Raw genomic sequence first — 2,067 nt, 5'->3', positions numbered from 1 at the left:
AAATTTGCAATGAAATGGACTTTTGGGTACAGCTGTAAAGTTGAATATATACCTGCCTAAACTAAAATTTAACCATCTTATTTTAGAATGAAAATAAATTTCAATTACTCTTATAATATTTTCTGAAATGTAAAATAAACAAAACAATTTTACTTTTCTGATTTCTATTTTTAACTTCTTATTTAAGTGACAGACAACAAACTATCTAAATAATGTGCTCCTGTTAACTTTCTTTAATATGCCAAATCAGTTTAATTACAGTTTCTATAAATAATCTATGCAAAATACTTCCCTGAACAGAATGCACTTTTCCTTCTGTGTGTGGCACATTTTAATACTTAAAAGCATTAGAACAGATGTTAGGTGCCTGCTAAACTTGTTTTCAGTTTTCTTTTATTTATATGTTAATGAGAATTTAATTACTTCATGAATACTTGAACAACCTGAGGGTGCCTGATATCATTAGCTTGAACATGACAAGCACCTCAAGTGACCACATGGGAAGACAAAAATTGCTTTTAGTTTACTTGAAGACAGAAATTTGAATTCATTTCACCCCCTGCTATGTTTTACCTGACACACAAAACTGGAAAAGCACAGACTCTGTCTTGCTTCAACATGACTGAAAGGATTTCAGCAAAGCACTCAAGAGCATAAATTCTTCCTATTTGGCTTTGCTTCAATGTCTTTTAATAACTATTCTAGCAATACTCCGCTCTAAAATCTTATTTCACTTGCAAGTGTTCTGTTAAAGCAAGTCACCCTATTTTATGTATTATTTCTATGGCAATCTTAGCAGAACCGTGAACATTCTAAGTATTATTTATGTCACTAAAAAATTTCTCTATTTAAGATCAATTGAAAGATTTTATTTAGCTAAATGGTAGGAACTCATGTAAGGCACATAACATTTGTAAATTTGTACATATTATTTTTACTACCAGAAATGGTGATTTAATATAATTGCACTAATAACATTGGTTATAAAATTTTTACATATATAAATACGTATTAAATAATTCCACAGTCATCATACATTCATTTTAAAATATATAAATTTTTATAACAAGATACTATAAATGAACATTAAATATTATCCTCCAGAAGGTGGAAAATATTCAACACACCAATATACACTTTTATCAACTACGTAATATCTGGAATGCAGTAGGAATTTTAAGTAATATAATAAGGATCCATTAGAGATAAAAAACAGTATTCTAACAGGGAAGAAAAGGTAGAAAATTTCAAAGAAAAAGGCCTTTAAAAAACTATTTTAAAACCATGCTTTCTTATATTTGACATAGCTAAATTTTCTATTGTTAACCCAATGTCCTTTGTAGATTTGAAAAATTATCATAATTTACGATTATACTTACCTGGCAGGGGAGATACTGTGAACACGAAGGTGGTTTTCCCAGGGCGAGGCTTATCCATTGCACTCTGGATGTGTACGATTTCCCCAAATGCAGGAAACTCGACTGCATAATTTGTGGTAGTGGGGGACTGCATTTGTGCTGTCCTCTGGTCTCTTAACTCAGTCCACGAAAGTAGACTTTGCTCTCTTTTATTTTTTCTTTATAAAAATAAAAAATAAAAATAAATAAATAAATGAAAAATAAATAATTTGTGATTAAGAAATATTTTTCTAAATTTAAAGATATTTCTATGAAATGTTTTTTATATTTTCTTTTCTTTCTATTTGTTAGGAATACAGATTATAGCTTGTAGGAAAAGGTAATTTGCCTTAGAGTAATATTTCTAAAATATTTTCCCAGAATAGGTTTTATTTAAACAAAACACTTTTTAAATATATGCTGGAATTAAAAAGAAAAACAGTAAAACAAACAACAACTAAAGGAATTAAACTGTTTTCCTAAGAGTAGAATTTATCCAAACTTTTAATAGAGTAATATAATTTGTGAATCTCTCTGAAGTGTCTGTATCAGAGTTTTGCACAACTTGGGCCTGGGCCATTATGGGGTGGCTTTGAGCTCTGGGGCCTTTACAACCCTGGACTGGTTTAACCTAACTGCTGTGGACTTGAACTTTGTATTTGCTTCAGCT

The 2,067-nt window shown here is 29.8% G+C and overlaps 1 non-coding gene across 1 annotated transcript; it reads left to right on the top strand.

Annotated features, from left to right (window-relative positions):
• Positions 1-1,371: 1,371 nt before the first annotated feature.
• Positions 1,372-1,527, top strand: LOC135271626 (U1 spliceosomal RNA). Its single transcript, XR_010339752.1, has one exon. It is a non-coding gene; the product is annotated as a U1 spliceosomal RNA (small nuclear RNA).
• The last annotated feature ends 540 nt before the right edge of the window (positions 1,528-2,067 follow it).

This window comes from Aotus nancymaae, unplaced genomic scaffold (assembly GCF_030222135.1).
Source record: "Aotus nancymaae isolate 86718 unplaced genomic scaffold, 86718_ANA_hifiasm-v0.15.2.pri h1tg000088l, whole genome shotgun sequence".
Taxonomy (NCBI): Eukaryota; Metazoa; Chordata; class Mammalia; order Primates; family Aotidae; genus Aotus; species Aotus nancymaae.
The sequence above is the reverse complement of the archived record's forward strand: the minus strand, read 5'-3'. Positions and strand labels throughout refer to the sequence as shown.